At 41.5% G+C, this 19,676-nt stretch overlaps 1 protein-coding gene across 12 annotated transcripts in view; it reads left to right on the plus strand.

Annotated features, from left to right (window-relative positions):
- Positions 1–19,676, plus strand: part of Myt1l (myelin transcription factor 1-like) — a 398,225-nt gene that overhangs the window by 204,114 nt on the left and 174,435 nt on the right. For all 12 annotated transcript variants that reach the window (XM_005404380.2, XM_005404385.2, XM_005404381.2 and 9 more), the window contains exon 4: positions 5,297–5,440. The gene's annotated coding sequence lies outside the window, so the exon portion shown is untranslated. The remainder of the gene's footprint in view (positions 1–5,296; positions 5,441–19,676) is intronic.

A 19,676-nucleotide genomic window follows, 5' to 3' on the forward strand; every position in this document is an offset into this window, starting at 1 on the left:
GAGGGAGGGAGGAAAGAGAAGAGAATAGAAGCAATGAGAAAAAAAAGAAATGAAAAGAATTCAAGGAAGAAAATGCCCCTGAGAGGTCCCAGAGCACCCACCTGGGGATGAAGCAGATCCTTCTCACCCTTTTCTACCCTGAGGAGATTTCAAAACACAAGAAGTAAAGAGAAAATCCAAATAATTCTGGACATGCGGTCCAGGGGAAGAGAATCATAAATTTAACATCCTCAAGAGATGGAAGAGAAGGGTGTGATACCTTCAAACATCTGAGGGAGCGTTATTTCCAATTTAGATTTCTTTACTCAAATATTCATTAGGTGCGAAGGTAATGTTAAATTAGACACTTTAACATTTGGAAAACATTAAAAAGTACACTCACTCAAGATCCTTTCCTTAGGAAGCTGCAAGTTGATGTCTTCCACCAAAAAGAGGAAGCAAACTAGAGGAAGACAGGGATAAGGTACTCAGACCATGGTGATGATTGAGGTGAACCCCTAGTCATGGTCTTCAGAAGCTCCCATGTAACCCTGGGTTGGGGGGCACACAGAGGGCTCCCTGAGGTGGCTTCCACATCCATCCCAGGTGGCCATCTCATGGTGAAAAAGGATGACTTCAGTGGGCGAGAGGCTGGGGAGGAATCATGAGAGGGATGTAGTAAAGTGTCACCCACATGCATTACCAGCCCTGTGTGGGTCAGATTTGCAGTGCAACCTGTGGTCTCCCTGTCACCATCATGAGAGGAGAGCACACCTAGAGCCCAGAGTGATGTCTGCTGGACCTGTGCTGGGCGGGATTGTGCCACAGAGTGTGGACGTGTGCCGGTGTGGACACTGACCATCCTGACCCTGCAGTCGGACATTGGCACATGGGCATCCCATGACAGGAAGCACTGATGGCTGAGGGGTACTGGTCCCCCATTATGTCACCTTCCAGGAGGAGACGCATACCCAGGGGCTCTGCAGGTTGCTGCAAGTCCTGGGTGCTTCATTGTTCTGTTAACAATGGTGCAAAATCACTGCTTCACTTCCTATTTTTTAAATGGGTGAAATAAATATAGTTTTCATTACAAACAGTCTTCAACTGGTACTCAAGTTTCTGGTGTCCTGGGCATCAAGCCGAGATACTCACGACAGTTCCTCGGCCATTCATCATTCAGCCACTGCCGCCCCGTGGCCCGTCTGCAGGGTTGGTGTTTACCACGGCAAAGCTTTGTGCTGCTTAGTACATAAATTCCTGAGCCAGCCAACATGCATGAGGAGCACTGATAATAAAATCCAAATTAGCTAGAAGCAAATTTGCCCCAGATTTTCTGTTCTGGCTCTCCAAGATCAGTCACATGATCAAAATTCTTGAATTGCAGATTACTGATTCTCTGACACTTTTAAATGTTATAAGGAAGAACAATACAAAGTAAAAAATGTGTACAAAGTAGCTTTTTTTCCATATATTGGGAATAAAAATAACCTCAGTTGTATTATATTGTATATGGAGACATCCTGTACTAAAAAATATCTGCCTGAAGTATTCTTTTCTACCTTATCATTTGGAAATAAAGTTTATAAGGTACACTTAGAAAAGAAGGAAAGAGGAAAAGATGAAGGAAAGAAGGAAGGAAGAAACAAAAAGAAGGGAGGGAAGGGAAGGGAAGGGAAGGGAAGGGAAGGGAAGAGAAAGAGGGAGGAAGAAAGGAAGAAAGAAAATAAATCTGGCTTTCTTTAGCCTCAAAGGCAACATCTCAAGCAGAAGGTCATTTTACATCTATTTTTATTACAACATACATTATTAAATTTTAAACTATCTAATAATATACATGAGTCTGAAGAACCAAACATGCAGTAATTGATCATTCTTGAATTTGGAGACAAATAATGTTGTTTATTGATTGCACAACTAATTTAAAGTAAATTGAACACACATCCTTGTTACAGGGGAAAGAAAACTCTTTTTTCATTCATCATGAATATTAATAAGGTTAAAATTAATCTTATAATACTATCATTAATAATTCAGTGATCTAAAACTAGGGTTTACTTGAAATCACTTCTTACCATACCCTGGGTTAAAATGAAGAAACAGATAGAGGTTCACAAAACTTTGGTCCTTGCCTTTGATCATCTGATAGTGGGGCCCTGTGAATGAGGACCCCACACTTCATAGTATGTGTGCTCGGACAGAGCCAAGAGGAAATCTTAACCCCACATGTCATGCAGCCCTCAAGTTTTCCAGAAAATTCTTTCTAGAACATTCTGTACATTTTCAGTCAGAAACTATAGCTAAAAGTATGCACCTTTACAGCAATATGCTTTGGCTTTTTTTAAAAGTCTTTTTCATTTATTTTTAACTGCAATGATTCCGGAAGATAAAGAGCCTAAGGGGAAATGACATTATCCAGACTTCCAGGAAGATTTTTCAGTAGAGAGCCATCCACCCTTCAAGCGCCTCTGCTGAGCCACAGCCCTGGAGTGCTTGGTCCTGGGTGTGAGATAGCTGGGTCCCAGTGTGTGGGCCCTGGCGCACTGTCCTACACAGGCAGGAAGGAGCAGCAGACTGGGGAGACCGTGTGTGGGGACAGGAAGGGCAGCCACGTGCGGCCCACTCCTAAGGCTGCAGGGTGAGACGTGGTGTGCTCTTCTTCTGCAAAGGCCCCTGGGAGAAAAATGGCAAATCGCCACAGGATGATACCGAACGAGAAAAGCCAATTCCCAGAGACTGCACGATCTCTAATTGCATGGAAAGACCATCTTTAAATGTCCAAAAGACAGAAGCGTGAAATATCAGTGGCTGCCAGGGGTCCAGAGCAGAGGAGGAGGGAGGAGGACAGTGGTGCGATTATACAAGGGCCACCTGGTATCCTCACGGTGACTGGTGCTCCCTGTGTTGTGGTAGAGGTGGAAAGTCAAGCCCATGCATGTGACATACCTGCAGGGAACTACACACACACTGGGTTCATCAGTTTTTCATCAGCAGAGAGAAAAACAAGGAGCAGAACAGAAAGAGGAAGGGGCTGTAGTCTCACACCCTCTTTGAGGTCATGCTGTCACGATGGAAGGACCTCTCATAGGTCCCAGTAACCAAAGTTCCCCAGCACCTCCCATCAGCACTACCAGGGACTTGCAGAACATTCGCCACTGCACTGTAGCACATGTGCACTGGACAGTCCATGCCAAACTGGGTATGGACATTGTGGGCTGAATCAGTGTCACTCTGGGTGTCTTCCTGCATGACCATTTCGCAAAATGTCACCAGTGACATTTTGGCCGCTGAAGGTCACATGGGGATGTGCATCCATGTGGATCCACAATGATCTCAAAATAAACATTCTAAAACAAAAAGCTCTGCAGTCTCATTTCAGACAATGCCTTGTCCCTTGGGAGAGGGCTGACACTGTCTATGAGGCTGAGGAAAGGGAGAAGGTGTCCCAGGAAGCTTCAGCTCGGTGGAAGGGAAGTGGAGCTCAAACACCGAGCTTCTGCCTGGCTGGTGTCATGTGTCTCACAGCACTGCAGCCTGCTAACCACTCTGCTCAGAGCTCATCCTAGGAGCCCCCCAGGATTACACAGCTGTCGTACCATCTAGCTGGAAGCTTCACATTTCCCAGCACCCAGAACAGCTGGGAGAAAGTGACCCCTTGAGTAATTATATCATAGACAGGCACACTGGGTCCATGGTTCTGCGACTTTCTGCCCAGCCAAAGGAGCATGTACGTGACTATGTCTGTGACACTCACTTGGGAAGGAGCAGCTGTGTCTAGGACATACACTTGGGAAAGAGCAGCTAGGACAACTGTAGGGCATTAAACCCACAAGCCACCACTCAGAGCTTCTCAGAAATGCCTCCTGTGACAGGCCGCTGGGAGCAGGGGTAGGATCAGCCCCGGCAGCTGCTCACACTACCACACTCCAAGGGATGAGGGGGCTTCATGCTGTGAGGTGGTCTCAGCTCCAGGGGACCCACCCAGGAGCAAAGGCACAGTCACCTGAGGGTGGCAAAACACACACTGTGCCTCACAGCCCCCACAAGGAGCCTCGTGTGGGCAATGAAAGGGCACCTGTGGACTCCCTGCTCTGTGACCGTGTGTGTGAAGGAATCCTGCTCCAAATAACCGGTCATTTCACCCACCAAATTCTGTTTGGTAGATGCTATCACTTTAATGAAAATTGCGTCTTTCTCCAGACAACTCTCAAATAACTAGTGCAGGTGCCGCGCTCCTGGGGTGGGCCTGTGACCCCCAGGTCTCCTCCCTTCCACCTCTGTAGACAGCAAGGAGTAGGAAATAGACTTTTCCCAAACAGTGATGGGCTACGGAATGGATCTGTGGAACCTTATAAGAAGTTTACAGGGTTACCAGAAGTATGAGATATTGCATAAATCAAATTAATGACATTTTACAACAGCAAAATATTATATTTTAACAAAGTGGTGATATCACAGATGAGAAGCTCTGATCATTAGCATCCAATCCTACTAATACATTCTCAATCGTTTGTACTTTATGTTGTTTCATTTATAAAATTTATTTAAATATATATATTTACTGCTCTTCATATAACAAGAATCAATGTGTATTTTCACAAAAATGCTACCCTGAACACCATCCAAACTGTTTTCTATCAATTTAGTAAGTGGTCTCACAGAGCATAGCCAAGGTAATAGTGCCTGTTCTACAAGTCTTAACCATAGAAATTTACACATAAACCCATTTCCAACACTACATTTGGAAACTGCCTTTTACCTGTAACAAATGAAAGTGTAAATTGTTACTTAAGATGTTGTCTTTTATCTTCCTTTTAAATTAGGAAATAGCATGCTCTTATAAAATCTCTTAGGTGGAAATGACCAAAGCTTATTTACTGCCTTCTGAACCGCGAAGGACAAAAATAAAGTGCATTCGACACCTCCTGATGATATTAGCTTGAACAGATGCCTTTCTTGTGTCTCTCCAATCAGCCTATTTCACAGTCTTGATGCTTTTTATTTAGAGTCAATCACAAAAATAACTCTTTCACCACATTCCATAAGAATATGCTTACAGTTTCGTGTAACTTTTACATGACAACAGTAATTGAATTCATTTTCCAAAGTGGTGTTCTGGAGGGAAGCATTTGTCAGAATGCGGTTGTCACTCCCATGGTCCCCTCGCCCTGCTGGTCTCCCTTCTGTCCCACGTCATAGCCCTGCTCACTCCAAGTGCATTAGAAACCAGCCCTCCTCCTGATGACCACAGCCCTCATGTGGGAGTTTGGTCTAATGGGGAATATCAACCTCATTATCCCGCCTGTTTATTCTTCTGTAGAGTGACCACATCTGGCGGAAGAAAGAAAAAATGTAGTTACTGAATCCAATCCAGTGTTTGTGTCTCCCGCATTATCAACAGAGGTGGTCAAGAAGGTTCCAGTCAGCCCCGCGAACACATGGATATAGAAGGAGCCACATGAAGGTAAGGAGTCTCTGTTGTCTTTTCCCTGCTTTCCCTGCAGACAAGGGTATATTTACCTAACCTTGCTACTTTGCAGTAGCATAAAAATAGGTTTTTGAATGACAGGGTTCTGACTTGCTAGGAGGTACCACATCCCCTAATTTTGGTGAATAAACCTAATAGAAGTCTGACTGTCATCACTGCTAGACATGGCATCCAGAAGCCCCTCTGACTGAGCCCTGACATGACCCAAGATAACTCCACAACTGTGCTGCCAGGCCTGTCCACACTTGGCACACAAGCAGAAGGTCCTTTAAGAAGGACCCATAAGAGTCAGACTTCCGTTTCCACTCTGAGCTCTACTTAGGGGAATTAAGCAGGTCTGTGAGAAGGGCCTCCTTCCTAGGGCAAGGTTCTCACGAGCTGCTGTCCGTCACCATTGGCAGACCTCCTCCATGCCACTGTGCAACTCGGTGCCACTGTACTTGTGTAAAACACACAAAACAAAATTTATACTTAACCATTTTTAAGTGTATGGCTAGTGGCTTTAAACATTTTCACATGGTGTGTAATCATCTCCACCATTGAGTTCCAGACAGTCTCTCATCATCCAAAACCTCACCTCTCACCCACTTATCAACAATGCGGTACTGCCCCACATCCAGCCCCTGGCAGCCACCATTCTCCTTTCTGACTGGGTGGATCTGACTATTGCAATACCTGACATGAGCAGAATCAGGATGTGTTTGTTCTTTGGCAACTGGCCTGTTTTCTGGGCATAAGTCTTCCAGGTTTATCGATGTCTTCATGTATGTCGGAACTTTCTTCTTTTTTTTAAGGCCAAATAATATTTCGCTGTACATCAAGGGACATGTGTGTTGTTTTCATCTTTCAGTTATTGAGAATAACGCTGCTCTGAATATGGGTGGAGAAATACAGGTTTAAATCTTTGCTTTTGAGCCTTGTGGGTATATATCCACAAATAGAATTTACCCTACTGTTTCACAGTGGCAGCAGCATTTTATATTCTCACCAACAGTGCACAAAGGTTCTAATTTTCCCCCATCTAGGCCAACACCTGCTGGTGTGAGTGTGTGTGTGTGTGTGTGTGTGTGTGTGTGTGTGTGTGTGTGTAGCAGAGTATATGTGTGTTTGAACATAGCCAAGCTAATGGGTATAAAGTGGTTTCCCATCGTGATTCTTATTTGCATTTTTTTCTAAAGATTAGTGATAAATGTTCTTCATAGAAATATCTATTTAAATCCTTTCAATTCATCAGATTTTTGTTGTTGTTGAATTGCAGGAATTCTTTATATATTGTGGCTATGAACCCTCTATCAGATACATAATTTGCAAATATTTTGTCCTGTTTCATGGTTGGCTTCTGTTCTGTAAATAGTGTCCTTCAGTGCATAGCATTTCTTTGTTGTTTAATTTTTAGGAAGTCCAACTTTTTTTTCTTTTGTTATCTACATTTTTGATGTCATATCTAAGAAATTATCACATTCAATGTTGTGAAGCTTTTCCTCTGCCTTTTCTTCTGAAGTATTTTTATAGTTTTATTCCTTATGTTCAGGTCATTGGTGCATTGGAGCTAAGTTTAGTGTAGATTTAAGACAAAGGTCCAAAGGTGGATGTAGTGGTACAAACCTATAATCCTAGCACTTGGGAGGCTGAGGCAGGAGGATCACTGTGAGCTTGAGGCCAGCCTGGACTACATAGTGAGTTCAAAGCCAACTTGGAATACATAGTTAGACCATGTATAAAAAGACAAAACAAAACAAAACAAAACAAAAGCTCATGGTCACATATGCAAAGGTTTGTGTCTATCCAATTCCACTGTCTGTGTATTTGTCTTTATATTAGTGTCATACTCTGTGGATTAGCATAACTCTGCAGTAATTTTCAAAATCAGGAAGTATGAAATCACCAACTTTGCTCTTTTACAATGTTGCTTCCAGGTTGCAAGGGCGGGTATCAAGATTCTATATGAATTTTATGATAGATTTTTCTTTCTTTTTTCATTTTAAGAGAAAAAAATAGCAAAATAACAACAAAGACAAAAACAAAACAACAAAAAAACAATAAAAATGATACAGGATTTGAAAGCAAGATGATAGAAATTAACAGTGGTTATTATATTACACATTGTTATCTTCAACAAAGTTGCTCACATTACCAGATGTAAGAATGCAAGATTGATCAAATAATTAAAAAGAATAAAAAGTCATTTAAAAAACAAAAAAAATAATACAAAGAGCTTCACTAAACAGGATGGTAGGAATTCAACAATGGTTGTTATATTGCATATTGCTGTCTTCAAATTAGTTTTTCAATTGTTCAGTTTTTGTGTCAGATATAAGCATGCAAAATTGGTCAAAAAAATTTAAGCATTAGCTGTTCCTCTCAGTAAACCAATAGACATCAGCAGTACAATTCTCCCAGTTATCCTTCTATGTACATGTGTATTTCCCTTCTTTCTTTTCTCCTTTCCCTCATCCCAGTTGTTCCTTCCCTTTCAGCAATTTCTTTCCTTTTCACAATATCTATTGCACCTTTTGGGTTTTATTTACTCTTTCAGGTTCTTACACTAGGGAGACAATACAAAGTTTACACATGTGGTTCTGATTTATTTCACTTATGAGTATGGTCTCTAGTTGCATCCACTTACCTATAAAAGCCCCAAATTTATCTTTTTATAGCTGACTAATACTGCATTATATAAAAATACCACATCGTTTTTATCCATTCCTCAATTGGTAAGCATTTGTGTTGTTTCTAAGATATAGCTATGACAAATTGTACTGCTATAGACATGGGTGCACATATATCCTGTAGTATGATGTTTTCAGTTTTTCTGGAAAAATACTCAGAAGGGGAATAGCTGGGTTAACTGGGACCTCTAATCCTAGTTTTATGAGGAATCTCCTTACTGATTTCCAGAGTGGTTGCACCATTCTACACTCCCACTAGCAGTGGAGAAGGGTTCCTTTTTCCCCCACAGCCCCTCCAGTATTAGTTATTGGTAGATTTCTTTAGGATAGTCATTTTTTCTGAGGTGAGATGAAATCTCACTGTTGTTTTAATTTGGATTCCTCAAATGACCAGTGATGTTAAACATTTTTTTCATATATTTCTTTGCCATTTGTATTTCTTCATCTGAGAGGAGTGTACTCCTCTCAGATACTCACTTTTGGATTGGGTCTTTGAATTTGGCGGGGGGCTGATTTTTTTTAATTCTTTATATGTTCTAGATAAAAGCCTTTCGTCTGATGGAGAGTTGGCTAAAATTTTTTTCCCATTTCATGAGTTTTCTTTTTACCCAGTTGGTGATTTCTTTTGATGTGCAAAACTTTTCAATAAGATGTAATCCCAGTTGTCGATTCTTTGAAGTATTTCCCATGCAGGTTGGTTTTTCTTCACGAACTCTGTGCCTACCCTTATGTCTTCAAGATTTCTACCTACTTTCTCTTCCAGTAGATTTAGTGTTTCTGGTTTAACATTTCAATCTTTGATCCATTTTGATTTCATTTAGTGCATGGTAATAAACATGGGCCTAGTTTTAGTCTTCAGCATGTGGAAAGCCAGTTTTTCCAGCACCATGTATTAAAGAGGTTATCTTTCTTCCATTGAACATATTTAGACATTTGTCAAAGATAAGATAGCTGAGTGCGTTTGTGGTTGTATCTGCATCTTCTCATCTGTCCCACTGATCCTCAGGTCTGTTTTTGTGCCAGTACGATGCTGATTTTATCACAGTAACATTTTAGTAAATTTTTAAGTTGTAAATTGTGATGCTTCTAGCCTTTCCTTTGTTGCTCAGGATTGCTTTTACTATTCTAGATCTCTTATGGTTCCAAATAAATTTTCAGAATATTTTCTCTAGATCTCTGAGGTATACTAACGGTGTTTTAATTGGGATTGCATTGGCCCTGTATAACAATTTTGGGAGTATGGCCATTTTTGCAATGTTGGTTCTTCCTATCCATGAACAAGGAATAATTTTCCATTTTTTGAAATCCTCTTTGATCTCTTTTTTCAAAGTACTGTAATACTCTGTATATATCTTTTACTTCCTTTGTTATATTGATTCCTAAGTATGTCGTTTTTTGTATGCTATTCTTTTTTTTTTTTTTTTTTTTTTTCCTCCGGTACCGGGAACTGAACTCATGACCTTGCGCTTGTATGCTATTCTGAAAGGTGTGGTTTCCCTAATTTCTCTCTCAGTGTGTTTGTTGTTTGTGTGCAGAATGCTATTGATTTTTGAGTGCTGACTTTGTGTCCAGCTATGCTACTGAATTTGGTTATTAAATCCATGCACCTTTTGGTGGAGTTTTTGTGATCGTCTATGTAGAGTATCATGTCACCTGTGAATAATGATAGTTTCGCTTCTTCCTTTCCTATCCTTATTCCTTTTATTTCTCTCTCTTGTTTAATTGCTCTGGCTAATATTTCTAGAACTATATGGAATAGTAGTGGTAACAGTGAACATCTTTGTCTTATTCCTGATTTTAAAATGAAACCTTTCAGTTTTTGTCTATCTAGTATGATGTTAGCCATTGGTTCATCATAGATAGCTTTTATCAGAGTGAGGTAAAGACCATCTATTCCTATTTTCTGTAGGGTTTTTATAATAAATGAGTGTTGGACTCTGTCAAAAGTTCTTTCTCCATATATTGAGATGATCATGTGATTTTTGTCTTTGGCTCTATTGATACGGTGTATTACATTAATTAATTTGCATATATCGAATCATCCCTGCATTCCTGGGATGAATCCCACTTGGTCATGATGTGTAATCTTCTTGATGATTTGCTGCATTCTGTTTGCTAGTATTTTACTGAGAATTTTTGCATCTATGTTCACTAAGGAGATTGGCCTGTAGTTCTCTGTTTTGGTTGACTCTCTGGTTTTGGTATCAGGGTGATACTTGCCTTCAAGAGTGAGTTAGGGAGAATTCCTTCCTTTTCAATTTCATTAGAGTTTGAGAAGAATTGGCATTAAATCTTCTCTAAATTTCTTGTAGAATTCAGCTATGAATCCATCATGGCCTGGGCTTTTCTTTGTTGGTAAGTTTTTTAATTACACTTTCAATTTTGTAGGCTGATATTGAGTCATTCAGGATTTTCATATCTTCTTGATTCAACTTTGGTAATTCATATGTATCTAGGAATCTTTTCATTTCCTCTGTGTTTTCCATCCTATGAGAGTAAAGATTTTCAAAGTAAGTATTATCTTCTGGATTTCTACAGGATTTGTAGTGATTTCATTCTTTATTGCATGAATTTGAATTTTTTCTTTCCTTTTTCTTATAAGGTTGGCTAGGGATTTATCATTTTTATTTATTTTTTCAAAGAACCAACTCCTTGATTCATTAATTATTTGTATTGTTTTCTTAGTCTCCATTGCATTAATTTCTGCTCTGATCTTTATATTTTTCCTGCCTTCTTTGGGCTTTGGGCTTGACTTATTCTTCTTTTTCTAGAAGCTTGAGGTACAGCATAAGGCTGTTTACTTGTGCTTGTTCTGTTTTCCTGATGTGGGAATTCACCACTATAAATTTCCCTCTGAAGACTGCTTTCATTGTGTACCACTGGTTCCTGTAAGTTGTGTCTGCATTTTTGTTTGATTGTATATAATGTTTAATTTCTTCTTTAATTTCATCTGTGACCTATTGGTTGTTCAGGAGAGTGTTATTTAATTTCCATATGTTTATGGAGTTTTTGTGATTTTTTTTGTCAATAATTTCCAATTTCATTGCACTATGGTCCAATAGTATGCATGGGACAATTTCAGTTCACTTGCATTTACAGAAGTATGTTATATGGGCTAGTACATGGTCTATTTTAGAGAATGTCCCATGTGCAGCTGAGAAGAATGTATATTCTGATGTTGTTGGGTGGAACACTCTGTAAAGGACTACTAAGTCCACTTGTTCACAAGTTTAGTTTAGTTCTGTTATTTCTTTGCTTTTTTGTCTAGTTGATCTATCTCTTTGTGACAATGGGGTGTTAAAGTCCCCTGTTACAATTGTGTTACTGTTTATTTGATTTTTGTCTGTTAAAATTTGTGTTATATAGTTGGGTGATCCTATATTTGATGCATAGATATTTATATTGTTATCCTTCCTCTTGCATTTTTCCCCTAACAAGTATGTAGTGACCTTCTTTAATCTCTTTTAATCATTACAGTTTGAGGTTTATATCATCTGTGAACAGAATAGCTACCCCTGCTTTTTTCTGGGTTCCTGTTGCATGGAGTATTGTTTTCCATCCTTTGACCTTCAATTTATGAATTTCCTTTTGAGTTAAATGTGTTTCTTGAGCAGCATATTTTTGGGTTTTGTTTCTTGATCCACTCTGCCAGTCTGCTTCTCTTAACTGGTGAATAGAGACCATTTACATTGATGGTTATAACTGATATGTATTGGCTTATCTTTGTCATGTTATTATCCTGCTGTTGGTTCCCTACTTTTTCCCTCTGTTTAATTGCTTGCTCTGCTTGGTGGTTCCTTTCTATTGTCATTCTTGAAATTGTGGTCATTTTTATCTCTTTCTAGAATATCTTTTAGTACTCTTTGTAGCATTGGTTTGGAGCTCATGAATTTCTTCAGTTGTTCTTTATTGTGGAAATATTTTATTTCTCCATTAATTTTTAAGGATAGTTTTTCAGGGTACATGAATCTGGGTTGGAAGTTGTTTTCTTTCAGGACCTGAGATACTTCAGTCCAAGCTCTTCTTAAATTAATGGTCTGTGTTGAGAAATCTGCCATGACTTTGATGGGTTTTCCTTTATAGGTGATCTGTTTCTTTTCTCTAACAACTTTTAATGTTCTGTTCTTTTACTGAATTTCTGGGATCTTGATTATTATATGTGTGGGTGTAGATTTATTTTGGTTATGGCTAATTGGAGTTCTACATGCCTCACTTATTTGTATGCCAGATTCTTTTTCCCTGCTTGGGAAATTTTCTGGTATTACTTCTGCAAATAGTCTTTTTATGTCATTTATGTTGACTCCTGCTGTTTTGTTGGCACCTATTACTTTCTTTGCATCATCTTGCAGGTGTTGAATTGTTCTTTCCTGGTTCCTTGTTTTTTTAAGAGATCTTTCCTTTCACAATCACTAGCTGCAATGCTGTCATCAAGGTCTGAAAGTCTATCTTCAGCTTCATTCAAGTGGATTTGCCAGCTTTTGATGGAAGTTTTAATTTCCTGGGTATCTGTTTGAATCAGTTTCATGCATTCTAATCTTTCCTATATTGTTCATTCAAGGTTTCCGTCATTTTTCTGTGCTCTTCTATGTTTTTGAACTATGTCTTCTTTAGATGTGCTGAGCAATTCTCTCATTATTGTTGTCATTTTTTTTTTTTACCTGAGAGATTATTTCTGATCTGATTTCTTCTATAGCCTTATGGTGTTGTTTCTTTACTTCAGTTGTTATCATTTCAGAAATTTCAAGTGTGTGACTCCCAAACTCTTTTATGTCGATGTCTCCTGAACTTGTTCTGGGTGGGGTGGAGGTCTGGGATTGCATTTTGCTCTTTCTATTTGTCATTTTCAAAGATCCCAAAGATCCCTGGGGCTCAATGTGGCTCCTGTGATGGGCATAAGGACACAGTCACCAAGGCTTTCAAATCTTCCCCAGGGCTCAGCATGGCTCCTGCAATGGTGTTGGGGGGTGGAGGGCTCACCAGTCCTGAAACTGTCCAGGACTCAGCATGGTTCCCATATGAGTTTGGAGATTTAGGGGGTGGCTCACTGAGGCTTCCAAAACTGTCTGGGCCTCAGTGTGGCTCCTATTCTGTTGATGGGGCACAGTCACCAAGGCTCCTGAAGCTTCCCAGAGCTTAGCATGGCTCCTGCACCAGTGGCAGGGGAGTCTGGGTCTAGAATAGATTTTTCTATCTCTGCAAGAATATTCCACTGAAATTTTGATGAGGATTGCACTGAATCTGTAGATCACATGATGAAGTTTCTTACTCAGGTGGAGATAGAAGCTTTCGTTCTTTCTAGCAATGAATTTCTGTGTGTAGTTTGAGTATACACCATAACTTTAGATACCTCCTTTTGTTCAGTTTGAAAAAGAAATGCAGATTTTTATCACCAAGTTTTTATGAGCCTAGCATTGTGAGTAACAAGCAATGCTCAATGTATAAGAATGTTCAAGAAGAAATTTTCCAATCTCTGCCCTGAGGATGAATATGTTATTTCTGTTTGGTTTCTTGACTCTCATCTGGAAGACTCTTGTACTATAGATGTAGTTCTTTGAATTGGGAGCCGTGATGGTGGGAATGTTTCATATGATCTCTGCCCAAGTGAACCTTCCTTGGCTCCCAAGATAGTCCAGAGATTTGGATGCATAGATGTTGGGGAGCATCCTCCAAAACTGTGGTTGATACCAGCCACATAGAGAAGCTGAGCATGACTGATCACTTTCATGGGTCAATTTCTATATAGTAAACTTCACCACCCCATAAAGCCCCATCACATGAGTACAGGCATGTGTTAACTCCAAGGAAACACCATTGCCCAGGGTCAGAGGTCAGTGTAGGGAAGGCTGAGTGATGTTGGAGCAACCTTGCATGGTCTTGTTAGTGCAGAAACACCAGTATATACCTACCCCAGCCCTGTGTGTCATGTCTACTACTGGATAGGGTATAGGAAAGAAAGATCCCAAAAGAAAGTCCAAATTTAACACAAACCACTAATTCCAAGTTACATTTGAATTATATGTGAGAATTAGCCTCAAAAATGACAAGACAGAAACTGCCCCAGGTGAGAAAGCTGCTGCCCCCCATGCCAATTCCCATCCAGGTGCTGTGGGTGGGAATGTGCTCTGCAGCTTCCCATCTCCTTCTCTCAAACAGATTGAACAGATCTTGGTACCCATGGCTCTTCTAGTCAATGTGGGCATACAAACAACTGAGACATGGCCAGGGCCTCAAGGAGCATACCAGCAGTGGCACAGGAGGCTTGGCAAAACCAGGAGGACCCAGAGGTGGCCACCTTCCTTGGTGCTGCCTATCCTATTCCATCCTCTCACCAGGGTCTTGTGCTTGCTGGCTGCATCAGGAGCTGGGTCACAACTCATTGCATCTGCAGAGGTCTGTGGAGGTCACTGGGACAATGAGACAGAGTGGTACATAGTGCTGTCCCAACCTTATCAGATGCAGTAGACACAGTGGTCTGCTCTACAGATTTGTATCCCTCTATTTTTTAAGGAGAGAGAGGGTATTGCTACATAGTTCAGGCTGGCCTTGAACTCACTATGTGACCCAGGCTGGTCTCAAACTCATGGAGAACTTTCTGCTTCAGCCTCCTGGGCACTAGCATTACAGGTATCTACCACCATGCCTTGCTTAGCATCTCCATTTAAGGACTTTAGGGTTTGTACTTATGGGAGAAATGAAAGTACTATGAAACAAGCTTGAGTTGAGGGCATTTTTCTGTCTCCTTTGTCCCAATTAGCCACTGTGATTGCTGATCCCCAAATACCTGTGGCTCTTCTACAGCTAGTCCTCTAGGAAATCCAATTTCCCCTAATCAGAACCCAAAGAGACAGTCATGCTGTGCATCCCATTTCCCATGCTAGAGACCTCACCAAAAAATGAAATCAATGTCTATTTCCCCCCAAACCAGCATGAGTGGCATTCTAAGTGGTAACTAGTTTCAAGAGAAGTGGATCAGTGTCCAGAGGGAGAAATCTCCTGAAACAGGGCCAACCCTGTAAATCTGTGTTCTCTGACCCTTTGGAAAAATGCACTTAAAAACAGCTGACCACGTCATTAGATCAGTTGTGTGCTGCCCACAACCTTTATCTTTGGGCAAATCCTTTTGAAGCCTTCAGTGTCTTTTTCTATAAAGTAGGGATAAATGGGCTGTGAAAGGTCAGCTGCGATGCAGTCCATGAACCCAGTGTAGACTACAAATGATGAGGATATTGCCGAAACAGTGGAGTGTCCCCTGGACACTTTCGATTTCAACTTCCTTCATTCCATCCTCGAAGCCCTATGAAGCTGCTACTCTTCCTGTTCATATTTTTTCATACCATAATTTATGGTAGAGGAAGCTAATGGACAGAGAAGTTAAATAATTTATCTAACATTATACAGTTAGTAAGTAGCTCAGACAGTGTCAACTCTAGGCAGACAATTTGACTTCTGACTAACACTGCTGACTATCTGATGACTGGAGCTGCCCCATCACCTCCCCAAAACTGTCCACAGATGTCACACATTATTATTACTCCCATCTACTCCTAAATGTGTGTAATTATATTATTCTTGTGCATGTAAAAGCCATTGTGTATATACAGAGAATTTACAAAGCCACTAGTTTGCCACTAAATCAAATTATTTCACTTACCAGCACAGTGTTAGCAATACAACTCTGAAGTTTGTTGATTTCACACATCTTTGTCCAAAAAAGAGCCAGGGAATTGCATGTCAGCCTTTCTCAGAGTCATGCCAAAATTGCTCAAGGATGCTTTTCAGTATTTTCCATAATAATTCATTTGTATTTCTTTAATACTAATTTTTTTATTATTTCATCAACCTCTATTATCATGATATTTATTAACTATGATGTTCTAAGATGTGGTGGGTTAAACATAAATAAAACTGAGCTCTGATTTTTCTGGGATTTAGGTTAGGAGACAGAAGAAATTGTATTTCTCTTCACTTGTATTATTGAAGTCATGGACCACCACTCTTTTGGAAACTAGGGTACCAGATTGCTGACCCCCATCCTCCTGCAGAGAGCACAGTGAAAACTGCACATCACAAACTTTTTGTCCTCCCAGTGGAGGACAATTACATGCAGCCAGGGAACATGTGAACCAAAGCAGAGCTGGGAAGTAGGCGAGGTTGTTTGAGACCATGAGTCATTGGGCAACTCAGACCTAGGGGTGGTTCTATGTTGCAGAGGATTTAGATAACACAGGTCCACCTGGGGACAGGAGGCAGGAGACCACCCATGATGGCACACTGGCTTCTCTGCTCAAGGTCCTGAGGTAATGTGTGGAGGAAATGCATGAGACCCTTTGGTGTGCAGGTCATGACCGAGCCCATCAGAGGTGATGGAGGCAGAGGCCCCAAGGTGCTAGTTCCCCTCCTAACCTGGCAATTGCGGGTTTCCCACATTCGAACATCAGAGCATGGAGGCATTTTCTCCACATCCCCTTGGCCTGGAGCTAGGGAACCTCTTTAACTCAAATATGTCAAGAGGAGCCCACATTTCATTAAAGCCACACATTCAAACTCAGAGAAAGCACAAGCCCCAGTATGTGCTCCTGACTGCTTCAGAATTGTTTCGTAAATTGGGTTTTTAGAGGACAAAAGCAGGTGCCAAAGCTGTCCCCAAGACAACCAGTGCCTGTTGTTGGGACATCATACTACATACCCTGTGTTTCTCAAAAGAAGAAAAGCAAAAATGCTTACTGAGCAGGTAATGGATGGGCATGGTTGTTGGCTTGGTGTTGGGCCTCTGCCTTCACCGGGCCACAGGCTGAGCTCTGTCACACGCCACCATTCACTCTGGATGCCCCACATCTTGAAAAGTGCTCTGGGGACACATTCATAGGAGAAATATATGCTAAGATGTGCACTGGGACATGCCAGCTTTGCAGAGAAACTGCACCTTGGTGGTATGAGCTAAGTATAAGCTTAATAATATTTCCTCCTTCCTAATAGTCTGCATCTTTTCCTTGGCTCTTAATTTTTGTTTGACAAAAAGACTGTGGACCATCTTGCTCATAGAGATCTACTGTTATTATTATATTTGGAGAAACATTATCCTGCTGAAAGGGCTGGTAACATCCTCTATTTCAGCTTTTCATACTTAAACCTTTGTCTGCGTATGTCAATAGTTCCCTTTCCGTGCAGTCAGCCAAATTTTTATCACAAAAAAGGTAATGCATTAACTGCTAAATCCCCTGGAAGATTCTAGAATGGCCTTTGGAAGTGCATAGTTGGGGAGATTGTTCTCAGGAGTCCTGTTTTCACAGCCTTAAGGATGCATCCTAATGTGGCCAGGATAAAAATCACACTCACCTTATCGATCTCACAGGATGCTTCCACAAAAGTGAAAATCCAGTCAGACTTATAGCTGGAAATGAAATTTGCCAAAGCATAATGAGCAACTATTTCAGTCATGAAAGGGGTGTGAAATGTAGATCTCATGGAAGTGGAATGACTGAATTCTCCCTACACACTGCTTTCAGGACGAGGAAAGTAGATGGCAGCCTTGGCATTGGCGGGTTCTGCATTCTGCTCACAAAACAGCAAGAGGATCCAGCAGAAATGGATAGCTTTAGTCACTTATTAACATAGTAAGTTTAATAAAATTTAACTAAAAACGAGCAGAGGGTGGGAAGATATTCCAGAGAAAATGGGTCTCAGAAAGCCCAACAGCAGGACCACGCCCTAGGTGCCTCCCTGTTGCTGGTAGCAACCAGGCAGGTAACAGTGGCCGTGTGGGGGAGTGATGGCCATCATTAGCGATGTCAGTGCAACTTCACAAGGGTGTGGCCACTCCAAGTCATTCCACTTCTAGGTGCTGCATGCACACATTTACACCCTGGAGCAGGGTGTAAGTAACATGCCCCCCTGGGGCTGTAGCAGGTGCCACTGCCCAGCAGGACCTCAGGAAGCACCTGGGGTCCCAACCTTGGCTCTGTGCCTTGGCATCTGCTGTCTTATGCCAGCCACTTGGTCTCTAGGTGACTTGGTTTCCTCTTCTGTATGTCAGGGATAATTGCTGCATTTATATACCCAAGAAGGTGGTGCCTAGAATTGAGTATGCTTAAATGGCATCTGTCATACAGTAAGTCTTACAGCAGTATGGTTATTCTTGCAATGTTCATTATTGTCTTATTTGCAAGAGCAGGATTTTGTAAGCAAAATATTCATCTCCAAGTGGTTAGTTAAATAAATAATGCTGTATGCATATTTTAAGCTTTTTTTAATGGAGGTGGTTCTAGGAACATACCCTATCCTGAGATATAGTGTAAAGTAAATTGTGGCAGGGTGTAAGACTGTGTGTGTAGGGTTCTCAGTGTGCAGCTTAAGATGTGTGCTCTTATTCCTGGATCAGCCTGCAGGGGAAGGAGGTGAGAGTGGCTAACTCCTGGGGGAGGAGTGTGGTGCTACAGGAGAAGGAGCTTCTTTTCACCGTTTGTCTTTCTGTGCTTTACTAACCCTGTTTCTGTTGCATGTGTCCATTCTGCTTATAGGTAAAGTTTATGTCCATATTCACCATGTGCTCATGGAGAGACCATGTCCAAATCAGAGTGCAGAATCCATGAAAGTCCAAAGGCACAGGCTGGCATGGCTGTGGGGAAGAGAAGGGTCCCTTGCAGGTTCAGGTGCATTCCCTAGATTCATTGTCTGAGAGAGGCCACCCCAGAGGCATAAGGAAGGATGGGTAGCATGCCATCACCAGTAGCAGGCCCTTGGAGAGGAAGCAGCTGCCCTGGGGACCTGCACACCTCCAATGCATTTGGGAGGGCATGGAGAGAATAATCTACTAGTTTGAGCAAAGGCCCTGGGGCAGAAAGGCATAGCTCCCACTTGAGAAAAGACAATCTAATTTCTGAGACATGCCTAGTTCCGTTCTATGAGCAGGGGACAAAGCGATTGTAACCATTAGTTACTAGGAACTTATTTAAAATGCTCTGCTTGCCCTCTTAGGAAAAATAAAAATAAAATTATGAGGAGAGGCAGCATGGTCTCCACCCACAAGGTGGAAGGGAATTCACTTTATTTCTCTGATGTTTCAAAAGCAGGTGGGCGGTTTTGTTGGCGGTCTGCGATCACTCAAAGCCCTGTCCCCCTGTATGTCCCCTGCATGGCTCTGCAGGGACACCCTCCCAGGAACTCTCCTCAGGCCTCCACCCCAGCCCCTGCTGCTTCCCAGCTCCAGGGCCTGGGGGAGGCAGCTAAACCCAGTGCAGCTCAGTGCCTGCCTGCTGGAAGCCTGCCCTAGAAACCGCACCATCCACATGGTGACAGAGGCACTCATCTCCTGCTCTTTCATGGGAGATTTACGCGCATAACTCTCATTAGTGCTAATGGGAGTTTCTTGCATAAATCTTACATGCAGGAAGGTAAGCAGAGAAACTGATCTTCTTTATTCTTCCTAGGTCTTCCTCCTTGAGTTTCGTTCCTGCAGTCTGAGGGCTGGCCCTGGTATGTCATCAGGCACCTTGCTCTTAAACTCTCTCTCTCTCTCTCTCTCTCTCTCTCTCTCTCTCTCTCTC

The sequence above is a fragment of the Chinchilla lanigera genome, unplaced genomic scaffold (assembly GCF_000276665.1).
Source record: "Chinchilla lanigera isolate Chin_1 unplaced genomic scaffold, ChiLan1.0 scaffold00086, whole genome shotgun sequence".
NCBI lineage: Eukaryota > Metazoa > Chordata > Mammalia > Rodentia > Chinchillidae > Chinchilla > Chinchilla lanigera.